The sequence below is a fragment of the Micromys minutus genome (assembly GCF_963924665.1).
Source record: "Micromys minutus genome assembly, chromosome: 8".
Lineage (NCBI taxonomy): Eukaryota > Metazoa > Chordata > Mammalia > Rodentia > Muridae > Micromys > Micromys minutus.
Window position 1 is genome coordinate 39,287,471 of NC_137977.1, and position 17,870 is coordinate 39,305,340.

Genomic DNA, 17,870 nt, shown 5'->3' on the forward strand with positions numbered 1-17,870 from the left:
CTCTCCCCCTCCCTCCCTCCCTCCTTTCTCTTTCCTTCCTTCCTTCCCTCCCTCCCTCCATCCTTCCTTCCTTCTTTCCTGTCTCCCTTAGTTTTCTTTCTTCAAGACAGGGTTTCTTTATGTAGCCCTGGCCAACTTGGAACTTGCCCTGTATAACAGGTTGCCTCAAACTCAGAGATCCACTTGCCTTTGCCTCCTGAGTGCCAGGGTTAGAGGAGGGTGCCATCACTGCCCCGGGGTCTAAAGGATTCTCAGCTTCAGGGGTCTGGCTCTCTGTCACTGTGTAAGAATGGGCAGTGAAGGTTATCTTGGGTTACTGGCCAGCGCCGTCTGTGGTAGTATGCACAGAATGTTCTCGTCATGTCTGGAATTACGTGCATCCTGAGCACATGAAGCGCACAAGGAGCTGAGGTGGGCTCCTGAAATTGTGAAGGAAGTGGTTCCCACAGAGAGGCAGCAGAGAACTGTACCTGAGTCCAACGGGCATGCTGGGCTCTTTCTCTATGGGTTCGAGCTTCAATGTAAAACAGAAAGAAAGGAAAACAATGCAGAGGTAGGAAGTAGAGTGTTCGTGTAGCATGCACGAGCCATGGGTTCAACCCTAACACCACATCGGCAGTGTGGTAGGGCTCCTCCTGCCAGGACTCAGGAGACAGAGGCAGGAGAATCAGCTACCTAGAAAGTTTGAGGCCATCCTGGGCTACATGATTGAAATGGTGTCTTTAGAAAATTTACCTTTGAATGAACTGTGGTTTCTACCTTCTTGTTATCTCATTTCATACAAAATTCAAGAATGGGGCTGAGGTTAACTGGGGCTAGCCTGGTCTTCCCACTCCGCTTTTTACCCCCTAGTAGTTTCAACCTGGTGACAAAATAGTGACAAGGACTGTTGGCTTGGTATACAGCATCCCGAGGAAGAGGGCATATGTCCTTATGGGAAGGGGACATTCGCCTCAGAAGCCCCGAGCAAATAAATGGCCTTTCACCTGCCATAAGGGAATCCTGTGTGTGACAGGTGAAGCCAGGGTTACCTGAGGCAGCACCGAGCAAGGTTAGCTTAGCTAGTGTGTTCCTGTCACCCAGCCCTCAGGCATGCCGAGGAAGAAGTGCAGTGAGACCACAGTGTCCTTAGAGGTCTGTCAGTCATCCGGCCCATGCACATAAGATGAACAGGGCCCTTGTTAGTAGGGCAGAGCAGGCGCAGTGCCTCATTCACGCGGGTGTATATTTATCGAATGATGATCTCAGGCGTGTGTGAGCCGTGATCCCTACCCTTGAAGACAAAAATACAGTTTAAAAGTTCTTCTTGAACATAAACAAACTTAGAATGATTGCTGCATTCTCAAGATACAGCTGTTGGTGTGGCTCAGTGGTAAGACGCTGGCCTCGGGTCGACTCCCTAGCAGAGCAAACCAAACAACTAAATAAATAAAGTTTTAGAACACACGAGGCCCTAGCTTCAGTTCTTAGTACCGTACAAACAACAACAAAACAAATGGCACAGTTAGTATGAAAGGACTGAGTTTTATTTTTATGTATTCACATGCATCTGTATATGGACATCAAGTGATGCCCAGTGCCTAAGGATGTCAGATGCCCTGGAACTGGAGTTGTAGGCAGTTAGGAACCACCATGTGGGTGCTCCAAACTGAAGCCAGGTCCTCTGCAGGATCAGACAAACCACTGAGCCATCTTTTCCAGCCCTGAAATGCAATATTCTTACAAGAAATGATATTGGATGCTTAGAATTAGAGACTCTTAGTCAAGTAAGGTAGTTCTGCATGCACTGCGGGATTTAGCAAGCACTTTTAAGGCTTGGCAGCCTGGTTAGCTGAACTTTCCTATTACTGATGAAGACAAAAAATATGTGAGTTCCTCAAGACTGGTTTCTTGAGAGCCCTAGAAGCCAGCCCCACACCAGAGTCAGGCTACCCCACTGGCAAGTGCTTAGGAACCTCTCACAGAATCTAGGAACCACAGTGACATCCTCTAATTTTCTATAGTATCTGACCTAGTTACCATTAACTATAAATTTTACACAGCCAAGAGTTACCTTAAAAAAAAATGTGCAAGTTGAGCAGTTGTCTTCTCTCAGGATGGTGTGTGGATGTTTGTAAGAGATTGACTTCATGCAGCAGGGCCCACACACAAGGTCTTGGGCTGTGTAAGAAAGCTAGCCGGGCTAGAGAGATGGTTCAGCAATTAAGAGCATGGATTATTCTTGCAGAGGACTGGAGTTCAGTTACCAGCACCCATGTCACGTGGCACACACACACACACACACACACACACACACACACACACACACAGGGGTGGTGGTGGTGGATAATAAAGTATTTTGCTTTTAGAATTATTTTTTATTATTCAGTAAGTGACCATAGAAGCTAGAAGAAGGTAGAGCTATTTCCAAAAAAAAAAAAAAAAAAAAACCCAAAGAAAAACAAAGCAAAACAAACAGAAAGGCTGTTAATTCTGTGTATTTTTCCTCTCGTGAAGTGTGTCAGTCTAGGGCATCCACCTTCTGCTCACCCTGCTTCCTTCCTCTGCCACTGGTTCCCAGTTTACAATAAGGAAATCACACACGAGGCTTATCACCAGCCCTCCATTGAGAGCAGGAAGCTCTGCTTTGTTTTGGAGGTTTTTGGGGGGGATTGGGGGGAGGTATTAGTTCTCTCCCTCCACCTTTAAGTGGGTTCCAGGAATGGACCTCAGGTCACCAGGCTTACAAGGCAAGCTTCTTTAACTAGAGGCAGGCTTCTTTAACTAACAGCCATTTTGTTGCCCCCAGACTTGCCTTTTTCTCCGTGTAACCAGAGCTCCTCATAAGAGGAAACTTAGAAGTATTGAGGACAAGAATGCCCTGGCCTTTGCCACAGTTATATTGCTTTCTATTGACAGACAGCCATTAACAAGCTTGTGAAAAGCTGCATTCTGCCCTGTTGTGTTGTGTTTTGAAACAAGCTCTCTTGTAGCCCAGGCTGGCCTTAACCTCCTCCTCATCCTCTCTTTCTGCCTTCCAGGTACAGGGCTACCAGGAGTGCGGCAGGAATGGGCCTTTCAGAGTTCTTGTTAGTGTGTTTGTAGATTCCAAACAGTAGGCTACTGGGTCAAAAGTAAATGTGTGAGTTCCTCGTGGACACTGGAGCGCAGCGGGGCTTGTGCTGGGTTTGAAGTTCACAGATGTTGCTTTGCTGCTGCTTCCTGGCCGGCTTCAGGTGCTCTTGGAGTCTGACAGGTGAAGTGGGGACATGGTGATGGTCCAGCACCCGGAAGGTGCATCAGGAGAAACAGAAACCTGAGGTCATCCTCAGCTGCACAGTGAGCTTGAAGCAGCCAGGGTTATGTGAGATTCCCCGTCCCCATATGTCTGGGGATGTGAGATCCCCTCCCCCATATGTCAGTCAGGCAAGATGCGTAGTTATCTTTAAATTCGGTTTTTAATGTTAATACTTTCTTAAATTGTAATGTTGAACATCTTCATATACCCAGGAGCCATTTTCATTTTATCTTATCTGAATTATGCCTTTTTATGAAGTTGGGATTTATTAAAAAGATGTTTTTCCCTTCAGGTAGGGTATCATTATGTACTCCAGGATCACCAGGCTGACCTTGAATTCACAAAGCTACACCTGCCCCCTGCCTCCTAGTGCTGGGATTAAGGGTGCATACCACCAGGCTTTGCTGGTTTGATTTTCGAGATAAACCCTTCCAGTGTAGTTCAGGCAGGCCTTGGCTCGCTCTCTAGACCAGCCGGCCTGCCTTTCTGTCTCAGCAGCCCGAGTGCTGGCATTATAGGCATGACCTACATACCTGGCTTAAAAACCAAAAGCGTAACGAGAAGATTGTTGGAATGCTAGATTGAGCAGAGGGCCTCCGGCATGTCACACAAATGCTGCTCCCACAGGCTCCGCCCCGAGCTGTTCCTACAGCCCTTCTTGGGGTTTTATGATACTCATATCTAACATTCCATTGAAAGAGGAGCAGTTACTTCTTCCCTAGCCACTCAAACTGGAAATAATGTCAGCCTCACACATAAACTAGGCAAATGGAAGTAAAATGCTCCCATGAAAAACGTTCCCTTAGCGTTTGGGCTCGTTTCAGAGGTGGGTATTTTATCTCATACTTAGAGTATTTATCGACAAATTGGACTAGTGGGAAGAATGTATTTCAAATCAAGATTCCCACCAGGCAGAGTTCTATATCTGAATGTAGCTTTCATTGGGCTGCCCCGGAGAACAGAAAATACAAGTCAGACCTTGCATGGGCTGGGGAAATCTAATGGCTGGCCCGTGAAGCAGTGCACAGAATCCTCTGCTGCTCAGGAAGGATTGCTGGGGTTTGGAGGTGCCTCTCGTATATGCAGGCATAGCTGGCTTGCTTACACACTTCAGCTTTGTGAGGTGACTTGTGAAGAGACTTCAGAACTAAAAGGTTCTCATTAAAGTACTAAGCAAATAAATGGAGGAGTCTAGCCTTAAGGGTCATCCAGGGATGTTAGAGTTGTTCCTTCGGGGAAGTGTTTTAGATAAATTATGAGCATAAGTCACACATGAGCCATGATCTAGTAAAATCTCTAAGACTTTGAGAAAGTCATTATATTTTCCAAATATTCCTTGATTAACTGCCTTATCCTCTAGTGAAACAGGAGTGAAATAAAGTTCATCTGGCATCATGCTTGGTTCATAAAAGCAAGCAACCATGTAGGGAGGGACAGAGACAACGTCTGGCTTGTGTATGTTTGGAAATCATGTTATCTGTCTTTCTCTTTCTACCTTTTCATCTACTTACCCACCAGCTGGTCATCCGTACATCTTGTGATGTAGCACAGGCTACCTCTTGTTCTGTTCCTTTCACCTCCGCCCCCTGAATTCGAGGATTGCAGGTGTGTGCCGCCACTTCCCCGTTTGGAAACCAAGTTTTAGAAGCTGACTTTCTGTCACTTGGGAGAATGTCATCTCCCGGGTACTGAAAGTTAAGTTGGCTTCCACTCTGGTACTATCTTTTAACACCTCTTTTGCATCCCGAGTCAGACACAGGAATACAATGTAAGAAGACTGAGAAGAGTTTTTACTACTTTTTACTTACCAGAAAATTTCAGAAGGGATGGATGATGTTCCATAAAGCCAGAAAGCCCTCTTAGACGACACATGATTTGCTGGCGAGACTGATTGGTTGTGTTTGAAATATTAGATTGTCCTGTCTCCAATTGCCTTTTATTTGGGAGGGGAGTGGATGGTATTTGAAATATGAAAATGCTTATTGAAAAGGAAGTATTAGTCGGGTCTGTATTTTATAGTTGCCTCTCAGGCTACCTTTCCTAGTTCTTATAGAGCTCAGAGATCTAGAGATTGTTCTAGAGACGGGGCCTGTTTTTCACCCTCACCCCTTTCTTTCCCTCCCTAGTGGGGATTGCTGTTCTGGTAAAAATGGCATAATTAGGCAGATGATCCTATAGGTTGCAGGTTGGTAACATAGCCCTGGTTGACCTCAAACTCCTGGTGATCCTCCTGCCTCAGCATTCTGAAAACTGGGATAATAGGAGTGTCAACTCTACATCTGGCTTATGAGTTATGTCACACGGGACCGTTCTGGTTTTCCTGTGGCTGGAGAGGAGCTTTGAGGAGGGTGTCGAATGTTGCATGCTCAGCTAAGGAGCTGTGTTACTCCTTATCACATAAAAATGGTGATAGCTTAGACGCCTTTTTCGCTGAAATGGTGTCAGATAATGAGGTTTTAGATAAGTTTGATGTTGAAACCAAGAACCTTCTGGCTGATTGGATTGAGGTGAGAGAAATAAAGGTGTGTCTTAGGGTTTTACTGCTGTGCAGAGACACTATGACCAAGGCAACTTCTATAAGGAAAATATTTACTTGGGGCTGACTCTGAAGTTCAGAGGTTCAGCCCATTATCATCAAAGCAGGAGCATGGCAGCTTCCATGCAGGCATGGTGCAGGAGGATCTGAGAGTTCTATAGCTTGTTCCAAAGGCGATCAGGAAAAGACTGGCTTCCAGGCAGCCAGGAAGAGGGTATTAAATGCCCACAGTGACACACCTACTCCAACATGGCCACACCTCCTAATAGTGCCACTCCCTGGGCCAATCATATACAAATCATAACGGTGACTCAGAGAATTTTTAGGGTGAGCAAATGAAAAAATGATGGTGGGTGATGCTTACTATCTGCCAAGATTGAAAGCTTTGCCTTGGTGACTGTCACCACCTTCTCTGCTCACTTTGGGAGACGCTTGATTTGAAATGTTTGACTAAATAAATGGGCACCCTGTGGCTCCTTAGTGCTGACACATAATTGTCACTGACCGTTCATACATAATTTCCCGAAATAAAGACCGTGTGGTATATGATACTTGGTACTTCGTGATACTCTGCGTCTTCAATACTGTGATAGAAAATGAACAATACTTAGTCTGCTGTATCAGAAGATCAGTGTGTTTTCTTTCACATGATGTGGGAAGTAGAGAGGAAGGTAAAATATTTCCTTAATATATGTCCTAGCAGATCTCCAAAACAAGATGGGGGAAGGTTGTCTGGACAATTCCCAGCCCCTACTTGTGTCTGTAACTGGTCATGTGGGTCTGATGGCTTCTCCTCTGTGCCCTCTGCTTTCAGCAAGCATCTCAGCTACCCACATTTCACCTGATGGAGTGACTCAAACCTTTATTTATGGTCAATCTGAGTCATTAGTGGTCTTGCCTAAGTTGGGGTTCAGTCATCTTTGTATATGTATATGTATATGTATATGTATATGTATATGTATATGTATATGTATATGTATATGTATATGTATATGTATATGTATATATATTTAATTACACTTATTTATTGGAGGAGGAAGGGCTGCATGTGCCACAACCATTTTGTGGAGGTCAGAGGACAACTTGTAATTGTTGGTTCCCTGATTCTACCTTGTTGGTCCTGGGCATCAAATTCAGATTGTCGGACTTGGCACCAAATACCTTTATGAGCTGAGCGATCACACGGGCCTAAGCTTTATTTTACAATTTGATATTAATCTGAACCCCTGTAGTGTGGGCCAGTGACGTAGCCCAGCCACTCAGCATTCTGCAGCCTTTTCAGAGACCGTATTAAGAATGGAGCTAATGATAGTTTTTATCACAGGCTTAATAGGCAGGCTTGGGCAAAGGCTAGGACACACCCAAGGGTGGCTGTGGGCTTCTTAAGAGAACATCACAATTAAGTTCTTTACAATAGTGATGCATAATTTTGGTGACTTCTAAAGTTCCATCTTAGAGGGGATGTAAGGAACCCAAATGAGACCATAGGTTGGATCTTGATGTACCCTGCATAGGATTGCAAGCCTGGATCACTGTTCCTTGCAGATTGTCACTGTAAAGCCTGCCTGGTTTCTAACACAAAACGGGGTAACCCCCCCCCCTTTCCTCTCTATTTCTGTTCCTTTAGATACTATCCAAAATCCTTAACATGGTTGCGTTTTTTTTTTTTTTTTTGCTGTTTTCTTTGAAGAACTCCACACATTATGTAGCTGCTTATGGAGGTCCTTTGCTGTCCCTAACTCAAAGGCATGGCTTGCTCTTCTTCATCTCTCCAGCATCGAGGATTTAAAAATGTGTGTCATTTCTCACTCATACTGATAAAAGGTCCTCTAGAGCTTCAAAAGCAAACCAAGACCTAAGTCATGAGGGTGGAGTGGAAGTTAAGTGTTTTGTGTTTGCTGTAAATGAAAGTTTATAGTCTTAATTGTGAGAACGTCTTGGAGAGTGACTAAGGTCACAGGCTGTAATGCTCAGGGCTTCGAGTAGGCCCTCACTATTTTAACATTTTTTAGTTGAAGTAACTATTAGAAGGAATATTGCTTGTCTGTAGGTGTGCTCCACAGCAAATGTTAACTGTGCTGGAATTCTCGACTTTTTGCTGTTGAAAGCCTTCAGCCAGACTCAGGAGTGAGGGGTTCCTTTCCCGTCCCATGGCCCCTTGATACCTATAAAAGGCCACATCCCAGTGTCTGTCTGTCTGTCTGTCTGTCTCTCTCTTTCACTCTCTCTCTCTCTGTGTAAGGGGAGCTGCCCTGTTAGTTTCCCCTTCCTCCTTTTTTCCCTTCTCCCCAACCACCCTTCTTCCCTCCCTCCTTCCCTCCCTTCCTGCCTTTCTTCCTTCCTTTTAGAGGCAGGGTCTTATGTAGTCCAGGCTGGCCTTAAACTAGATTTGTAACCAAGGATGACCTAGGACTTCTAAGGCTTCTGTCTACTCCACCTTCCAGGAAGTACCCTCCATACCTGCTTTGTTTGGTGCTGGAGATCAATACCGCTTTATAAACATACATACCACACCGTGTAGTCAGGATGTTTCTACATCGCTCAGTCTGGCCTCTAACTCACCGTCCTCCCGTCTCAGCCTCCCAAGGGTTAGGGTTATAGGCATGTATCAACAACACCCGGCCTTGTGTTTTTATGTGGTCACAGTGTAGGTAATGCAAAGTTGCAGAAGGAAGTCTGTTTCCTGTAGTTTCCATCACTGTACAGTTAGATCTCATCGTCAGTGAACCCCAAGAGGCCTGCAGCAGCTCCCACACTATTGAGCCCATGCTAATAAATGCAACAGTTGTTCATAATCTGATGGTAAATGACCTTTAAATTCAAGCATTTATGGAAGCTGTCCGTGGGGAACAATTTAACTTCCAAATGATGTTCAGGAGTACTTATCATTTAAATATGCTTCCTTCTGTCAATACAGAATAACAAACACTGGTTAGATTTCTGATGTTGATTCAGACGGTAGGAAATCTGCTGAATAAATTAGTGTGCGTTTGATTTATATTGACCAAATTTTTTTTTTTTTTTTTACACTGCTGTGTTACAGGTCAAGGTGACATACATTTAAATGCACTGTGGAGCAGAGGTCACAGCTGACTGACAGAAATGCTTACGCTGTTTTTAATTGACTTTTAAATATTATTCTTAAATTGTTTCTCAAGAGCCAGTTATTCGACAGGGGATTGAAGTTTACTTAGGATGTTAACGGAGACCTTATCTTAAAAGTCAATAATCTTGATCATTGTCCTAAAAATTATGGGAGTATGTTTTGGCTTTATTTTAGCTACTAATTTGTATCAGATACTGATCGCATTAGGCCTTTTCCTTTGATTGTTTTGAGAACCATTCTAAGAGAACATGGACAAAACCCTAAGCAATAGACAGTTACTGCAGGAAGTACTTCTGAAGCAAAACGGTTTTCTTAGTGCTCTTAAGAGTTTTCATTGATGCTGTTATGTTGTGTAGAGAGGAGATTTCTCTGCAGAGGAGGGATGTGGGGGGGGGGGGGGGCTTTTTACAGTCATTCCTGAGTGGTTTGGAAGCTTTCATAGCCCTTGACTCACTCTCTGGAAGAGTATCTTCACGTGGAATCTCGATGCTTTGGCATCGGAACACAGAACATTTTGTTTTCCACTCCTCAGGTTATCATTTCTGCCCCATGGGGTAAGTGGTGTTTGCAGAATTCACGGTTGAGTATAGGACTGTACAAAAGCTTTTATTTTTAACCATGGTGATTTTTTTTAAAGCCAGGCATGGTGGTACATGCCTGTAACCTCTGCACCAGGAAGGCCGAGGCTAGATCTTTGAAGGCAGCCTGCACTCTTAGGTCATCAAACAAAACTAAATCCCAAACCAGCCGAGCAAACAAATACAAACCTGACAAAACAGAGGGGGCTCAGTAGGTCACTATTCTTAGAGGACGCAAGTTTGGTTCTCAGATGCTCAAACCTCCTGTTCAGGGGACTGAAGCCTGCTTCTGGCCTCATGGGAACAGTGGTATATGTTCACACACACACACACACACACACACACACACACACACACACACACCACTCACGCACTAAAAATTATAAAAACAAATGAAAACAAAACAAACACTTGTTGATTTTAACCAAGTACTGTGCTTTGGGGCTTAGGGTGTGACTTGGGCTTTCCATCCTGAGGAGATGCATTCTCTACTTTCAGAAGTTAGCACAAAGTCTGTCTCCAGAGCAGACCAGCTGAGGCAAGTTCTTTAAAGTAGGAGACCTGGCCTTCCAGGTTAGTGACAGTCATACTGTGGCTCCTCAGTCTGTAGCCTTGCGCCTACGTGTAATGTGACCAGGTAGCATTAGCCCCTGAAGGCAGAAGTGGCCATGTTGAATGTTCACAAGGATGAAGGGGAAGCAGAGAGAGTGGCATTGAGAGTGGAATGAGAAGCATTCACTGGGCAAAGGCGGGGCAGGGGCGGGGCCGGGGTGGGGTCAGGGCGGGGCCTGGGGCAGGGGCGGGGCCAGGGGCCGGGGCGGGGCAGGGGCGGAGGGCCAGGAATCTCTGAGTCTGAGCCAGCCTGGCCTATAGAGTGGATTCCAGAACAGCCGGGGATACACAGAGAAACCCTGTCTCAGAAAAATAAAAAGAGAAGAAAGTGGTGGGAGAATGAATGACAGACAGTGTGGTGTGCCTGTGGGATGAGTCACTCACTGGTGACTGGGAGGGGGGAGAGAGGGCTGAACAGTGCAGTGCAATCAGATGCTGAGGGAGGTGGAGGAAACAATGAGCAAGTGGAAAAGCTGTGGTTGTCAGCACAGAGGTAGGCTCAGTGAAAGGAGGAGTGTGCTGGCTAGTGTTGTTGTGTTGTTTGTTGCCAGCTCTACAGGAGCCGCCGGGGAGGGGGAACCGCAATTGGGAAAATGCCTCTGTGGAGAGCACTAACCCACAAAGTCTCTGGACACTGGAGCCCAGCTCCCCAGGGGCAGTGTGGTCACTGGGTGTGTAAGCCATGGAGAGCAGGCCAGCAAACTGTGTTCCTCCATAGCCTCTGCTTTAGTCCTTGCCTCCAGAGTCTAGCCTCGACCTCCTAAAATAAACTCTCCTCTCCATGTTGCTTTTGGTTATGGTGATCACAGGGAGGGGTTCGTTGTGTAAGGGTCTGAAAATTGCTGAAAGAAGACCCCAGACCCAGATAGCATGCAAACAAAGTGTTTATTTTGCAGAAACAACCAGCATTGGGGGGGGGGGGGAGGCAACCATTCTTTAAAATGGCAACCCCAGATAAAGGCAAGCAGGCCTTCTTATGGGGAACCCGGGGAACTCTCTAGAAGGTAAGATTAGGTAATTTAAAATTTCAGTGGCGGGTACTAGGGGTCACAGGTGATCCGTAGTCTACCTGTGTATGTCATGGATCGTCAACCTTACGTGATGAAATAGTGCAGATGGCTCATTCCGAGATAAGACGTTTCCCCATTTCTGTGGTTGTCCCCAGGCTGTTCTTTGGGAGAGGGTTTTATGATCATGTTCTGGATTTTATGGTCTGTTCCCAGAGCTGGTGTCTTATGACCTAGTTTCTGGGACTTACGGTCTTTTCCTGAAGCTGGTGCCTTACAGCCTTTTTGGAAATTTGGCCTGGTCCTCAAAATGGAGACAAGTGAGGTCCTTGGGGACAAATGGGGTTTATATTGACCTTTCAGTTGCCATTGTAATGGTTGCCACTGCTGAATGGCTGGATCTCCATCATAAGGGCTGGGGCCTTCCAGTGCTAAAGCCAGCTGCTGATCCAAGTGTGTCCCTTGCTGCACTTCTGTGTCAGCCAGAAAGGTTACACATCGGTGACCTTGTGCTCTCATTTGAGAAAGTTGAGAGCTCTGGAGTGTGGATTAAGTATCAGACGCCCCACCCTCTTGCTTCTCCTGCTGGAGATCGAACCTCAAACCTTGTCTGTGCTGGACATATAGTCTACCACTGAACTACACACCCAGCCCAGCAGGAGGCTTTTTCTTCTGTTGCTTGAGTCAGGGTCTCAATGGTTGGCCTTGGCTGCTTTGGAACTTTCCATGTAGACTCAGAGATCAGCCTGGCTTTGTCTCCCAAGCCCTGTGATTACAGGCATGTGCCACAAGGCCTGGCAGAGAGGCTTTTTAAATGGTCCCTCCTGTGATTCTGATGACGAGCCAGGTGAAAGTTACTGCAATAAAGTGTCCTAAGGCCGACATATGACTCCTAAGGATATTGTTAAGGTTTGAGAGGATGGTAGAACATGAGTTTATGGAGGGAGTTCCAAACAGCCCTGCAAATGGTTTTCCAGTTTCTGCATGGGCGGGCAGTAGGAGTCTCCAGGTGATTTTAATTTGTAGCTAAACTGGCACACTGTGGGATGAGTAACTTATCCAGTATTTCTGTTGCTGTAATAAACACCCTGAGTGGGGAAAGGGTTCGTTTTATGCTGCAGGTAACAAGCCATCATGTAGGGAACCTAATGCAGGGACCACAGAGGAATTCTGCTCATTGGCCTGCTTCTATGCTCAGGTTTCCTACCAGCCTAGGTCTGTCTGTCTAGAAATGATGCCATGCATAACCAGGGAAAAGTCGTCCCACAGATTGCCCACAGGCGAGTCTGATGGAAGCAGTTCTTAGTTCTGTCCAAGTTGACAACCAAGATGAGCCAACACACCATTTTGGAAAGGTGCTTCTCCTGAATGCCTACTAAGGTAGCATGAAGGAGAAACAGCTTTCTTGGGAAGATCTAGAGGGCTAATCACGTTCGGATTCAGCAGAAGTGCTTTCTGTACTGGCTTATAGGCACACCAACTCCAGAGAGACTCCTCTGACCTCTGCTGATTTGAGGAATTTCTAAGGCACACGAAGAAGCCTCAGGCCAGAGCCACTCAGGTCCACATTCCAGCCTGCTCACTTGGAAGGGGACTTGTGAAAGTCATCTGTTCTCCCAGAGTGGTATTTCCCTAAAACACCTGCCTCAGCCTTTCGGCGGGCTCAGGTGTAAACTCTAGGTGCATAGTAAGAACTTGTAATGTGGGAGCAGCTATTATTCATCCTTAATGCTGCTAATTATATACCTATGATTATATGTTACACATTCTTGGCAGTTGGGTTCCGATGATATCACATATGCTACTTCCCTTTCATTGTATAGTAGATTTTTTTTCTTATCTTTGAAATAGTTCCGTATTCACCACTCAAATGAGAAACAATTCTCTTTTATTTTAAAGACAAGATCCCATGCTAGGTTGGTGTAGCCATGGCAGCTCCTGCCTTTCGGCCTGTGTCTGCCACTGCCCCAGCTTACCATACTGGCCTTGGCTGGTGCTCAGCACCACTCTGTGCCCTGGGGGAGCCCAGAGGAGGCCCAGGACTCTGCATCCATCCTTGCTGCTCTCTGGGGTTCTAGGAGTGCTCACACACTTGCACTGTCAGGACAGTGACACTCCATTGGACATTAGAGGAAATCAAGGAGAAAGTGCTAAATGCCTTGAAACTATGACAAGATCGACCAGGAGAAGCGCTCAGCAAATTCTCATTTTATGAAGGATCTAGGGTCAGATGGTTTGGGCCGGCTGGTGATTATTTTGGCTATGGGAGACAATTTGGAGTTGAAAGTCCTGATAGGGAAGCAGAGAAGTTACTGCGTCCACAAGAAACTGCAGCACATATTTGCCCATAAAGAGGATATGTATGAATGAATGATGTGTCAGTCTTCTTCCTCACCACATGGAATTCCAGCTTGGAGCAAGTCCTCCATGAGCTGACGGAAAGGGGTGATGGTCACTAACCGTTTCGTGATTGGGTCGACACTAGTGATGAAAAGTGATGTTACACAAAACTGGCCACAACTGGCTGGTTGGACAAAGATACTCCAAAGTGCTTCCCAAGGATACACAGACCCATGCACGTGCACACATATGCTCACGAGCTCTTAGCCAGCACTGGTTCAGTCGGAGTCTTCTGCACATCTGATCCGATACAGCTCTTTAAATCCCTGTGAAACCATATGCCTGTGACGTCTGTTCAGCAAATCCTTGGGATGAATAGGGAACAGCCATCTCTGCAGCCTGGTTCTTAGGACAGCACCCAACCACAGAACACAGCTAGACTTTGAGAGAGGAAGGAACTGGACTCCCCCCCCCCTTTTTTTTTCTCATCCACGATATTTATTGGGCTTCTCACCAAAGAACTGTCACTTCTTCAAGCCTCTTCACAACTTTTTGCAGAGAAAATGCTCCTGTGACCCAGCAGGATGCAGAAAGTGCCTTCTAAGAGTTAGTTGACTGCCGAAGCCTGGATTTTCATGGTGGAAGAATAAACTTACTTCCGGTTGCCAAAAAGGCAGTAATTATAATAGTTCCTACTTTGATGAATAAAGCTGTGTTTAAGCCTAGTTACAGGGATTCAAACCAGTCTAGAAACGCCTTTCCTTTTGCACCAGCCTGGTTTACTGCTATAGCCTGTCAGGCGTACAGGGCTGGTCCTCATTCACACCCATTCTTGCGTTCCAGTCTGATCGGAACTTGACTCCTGACTCATTCTGTTGAGGTTCCGCCAGGCTCAGATGAGGTCAGCTTGGGTGATGGTTTTTTTTTTTTTTTTTTCCTTCAAAGCTATTTTTGTAGTGAGAGTTTGTATTTCTTGAGTTCTGGCTCTAGAAAATTTCTGTGCAACTTTTCTTTCAGTGACCTAGACGATTCTAAGTGCCTAGGTGGGGAAAGCCAGCAGTCTGGTTGGAAGGGTAGTACTGGCTTCGTATCGAGCTGCTGTGGGTATGTTGTCTGGGTGCTTGGTGAGGCCTGAAGAAGGCCTTCCTAGTGGGGACAACCAGGCAGAAGCTCTAACAGTTAGCAGTGGCTGAGGACTCTGTCAAGTCACAGAGATGAGGCGTGTAAGGCAGTTTTATAGGTGCCCAATCTGGGAATAAAGTTTAGTAACAGAGCATTCGTCTAGCAGGTGCACGCTCTGGGTTCAATGCCCGCACTGTGCCTCGCTCCAAAGTCATTAGCAACAATATTTATTTAGATTTGTTTTTCAACCAATGATTTTTTTTTTTTTTTTTAGGCCTTCAGGCACTGTATTGGGCTTTTAGAGATGCTATTACATTAGGGTTTTGTTTCTTTTTAAAAGTTTTAAGATTTATTTAGTCTGAATGAATGGTTTACCTGAATGTACGTGTATTTATTATGTGTGTGTCTGGTGTCTGCAGAGGTAAAGGGAGCATTGGATCCCCTGGAACTGGCATTGCAGATGGTTTGTGAGCCATCGTGTGAGTGCCAAGCTCAGGGTCTCTGAAAGAGCAGCCAGTGTTCTTAACCATTGAGTCATCCCTCCAGCCCACAGTTTTGATTCGTTTTGTTTTTCTCTTTCTCTGGGACTCTTAGACCAGGAGACTCTTAGGAGAGTCTACCTATTTGTGAAATAGTATACAGTAGAGATGTTGTTTAATCCACTGGCCTCTTAATGTTCTGTGGAGAGAGAAACATATATCCAGTTGTATTGTTAAACACAAACTGGGACAGTTTCTTTATCAGTAAGAATGGCTAACGAGGGGGCTGAGGGCAGACCTTTGTTGATAGAATGCTTGTCTCACATTCACAAAGTCCTGCTTTTGGTTCCTAGCACCGCAGAAACCAGGTACGTGCCTTTAATCCTAGCATTGGAGAGAGGGTGGCAGGAGGACCAGAAAGTTTAAGGCCATTCTTGGATTAGCATAGTGAGCTCAGTGCTGATCCAAGCTAAATGATACCCCGTGTCTTAAAATAAGGAAGGAAGGAAAGAAGGGAGGGAGGGAGAGAGGGAGAGAGGGAGAGAAGGAGGAAGGAGAGAAAAAGAAAGAAACAATCATTGGAACATGCCTGGCAAAGGTACAGTTAGCTCAGTGTCCCCAGGTAGTGTCATGGCTGTCTCTGCCTCCACAGCTTGGCTCAGTTCCTTCCCTGAAGGTCCTGGACTAGGTTAAAGCTGGGCAGGTGTGTGGGTTACAGAGAGGCGACGGGTATGGAGTCTGGGGTGAGGGCTCTTCACACTAGAAATTAGGTGGCGTTGTGGAGGTAGAGAGGCTGTTGAAGTGGAGATGTGAAGAGGCCTAGCTTTGGATGCTGACTGAGGTATAGCGTGTTCACTTCCGATTCTGGACCAAACAATCCTGAAGCCAGTGCTTATGATAAGAAAGAGCATTAGTAAATTTAGCTCATTTAGTAAATTTGACTTTTGGGGAAGGTATTCCAAGAGAAGAAGGTAGCAGCATAGTTGAAGAATGAGCTTGGCAAGTCATGAGACCTTTCTGGAGATGCTCTCGGTCCTCCCGTCACATATCACGTGTTGAATGGGGACCACTGACTCTAAAGCCCTGAGCCAGGGGAGAATAGTGACCAATAGAGAGTGTTTAATCAAATGAAATACTATTACTCCCAAATACCTACTTACAGTTGGTTCTGTAACAGCACTGTGTCTACAAACTAAGACATTTTGTTGTTTTGAGGCAGTCTGACACAGCCCAGGCTAGCCTTGAGCTCGAAGTGCTGCCTCAGCCTCCTAGGTAGGCACCACCACTCTGGGTTATATTGATTTTCATGCCATAGACCCCAAAACCCCTTTCTCCCTTCACTACCAAAGCTGAACAGCAACAAAAATAAAGTTTTTATGGTAAATATCAGATAGAAAATTTCAGATTGGCAGAGGGATTTAGGATACACAGAGTTGAAGTTTGACCTAAGTTTATTTTATCCATGGACAGTTTGGACAGTCGAGTGTGTGTCTGTTAGAGAGCACTAAAGCTGATTAGTGATACAGTTGCAACAACTGAACACACACAATATCCTGGGGGAAATGACGATCACTGCTATTACTGCTACTTCCTTCTCCTTTTCTTTCTCCTCCATCCCCTTCTTTTCCTTCTTTTTCTTTTCCCTCTTCCTCTTCCTCCTCCTCTTTTTCTCCTAATTGGTGGAAGAAAGGGGGCATGTTTCAGGGGCAGCCAGAGAGAATGTACACTTCTCGAGCACTTTCTTGGGCTTCTTGACAGGCCCTGCAGGGTGCAGAGCAGAGCATTCGGGATGTGTGCTTGGGGGCAAGTGGACCACGGTTCCCAACCTCCATACAAGTCGGACTCACCAGGAAACAGGAAGCACCAGAGCAGTGGATGCATATACTGAAAAGTAATTATTAGCCTAGGTCTCCAAGGACAGGCAGCAGTCGCCTAGAGGCAAGTAGGACTGTAGAAACACTCTCTTGGCTCTTTCTAATACCTATCCTCTGTACCCGGAGAGAAAGGGACAAGGAGAAGGAAGGAGGGATGGATGAAGGAGGGAGGGAGGGAGGGTGAGGGAGAAAGGGGGAATGAGAGGGGGAGTGTGTGTGCGTGAGTGTGAGTGTAACCTGTATTCATGAGGCCATGGTAACTGGGATCCTGCTTGAGCAAGGGTCCTAAAGGCCCTGGCCTTGCAGCTGCCGTACTGGTTCTTTTGAGAGGATGGTAACGGTGGCTGGTGGGGTCATTCAGGATGTCCGAGGTCAGATTTGAAACACAAACTCAACACATTCGTGTTGCTTAAAGGAATATGGGAGCTTTCCTAGTCTTGTCATTAAACACTGGAGAACTAAAGCTAGAAAATGAGCTAAAGATGGTTCATGGTATAGTGACTTACCTAGCTAGTTAGATAGTTTGTTTTGAGACAAAGTGCAGTGGTTTGAATATGCTTGGCCCAGGGAGTGGTATTATTGAGGAGGTGTGGCCATATTATAGTAGGTGTGGCCTTGTAGGAGGAAGTGTGTCACTGTGGGCCTGGGGTTTAAGACCCTATGCTTCCTGGAAGCCAGTCTTCTCCTCCTAGCTGCCTTTAGATGAAGATGTAGAACTCTCAGCTCTTCCAGCACCGTGCCTGCCTCTAAGCTGCCTTGCCTTGGTGATAATGAACTGGGCCTCTGAACCTGTAAGCCAGCCCCAATTAGATGTCCTTTGTAAAAGTTGCCTTGGTCCTGGTGTCAAGCAGTGAAACTCTAACTAAGATACAAAGTCTCACAGTGTAGCTGCTCTGGAAGTCACTCTGCAGACCAGATTGGTCTAGAACTCACAGACCA

At 45.9% G+C, this 17,870-nt stretch overlaps 1 protein-coding gene across 4 annotated transcripts in view; it reads left to right on the forward strand.

Annotated features, from left to right (window-relative positions):
- The window catches only part of SNX24 (sorting nexin 24), a 141,197-nt gene that overhangs the window by 7,873 nt on the left and 115,454 nt on the right, over window positions 1-17,870 (forward strand). Inside the window, exon 1 of one of the 4 annotated variants that reach the window (XM_080920238.1) lies at window positions 10,549-10,602. The exons of 2 other annotated variants lie outside the window; for them this stretch is intronic. The gene's annotated coding sequence lies outside the window, so the exon portion shown is untranslated. Of the gene's footprint in view, window positions 1-10,548; window positions 10,603-14,480; window positions 14,561-17,870 lie in introns of those variants that run through there. One more of the 4 variants, XM_080920239.1, reaches the window with a different exon arrangement.